Genomic DNA, 222 nt, shown 5'->3' on the forward strand with positions numbered 1-222 from the left:
TTAAGAACTCTGAAGAAAAATACCTAATCTAAGCAACAAGATGAACCGTCAGTTGTCCAAACTCAAACAATCCCCGACAACGGCGCCAAAAACTTGGTGTTGTTGCCGGATCAAAACTTGGCATTGTTATTGCAGGGAACAAATGCGAAACTGTAGTTAGGACATTTAATTCCCCGACAACGGCACCAAAAACTTGGTGCACGAAATTGTGATCATCAATAG

Source organism: Arachis duranensis, chromosome 5, assembly GCF_000817695.3.
Source record: "Arachis duranensis cultivar V14167 chromosome 5, aradu.V14167.gnm2.J7QH, whole genome shotgun sequence".
NCBI classification, from domain to species: Eukaryota; Viridiplantae; Streptophyta; class Magnoliopsida; order Fabales; family Fabaceae; genus Arachis; species Arachis duranensis.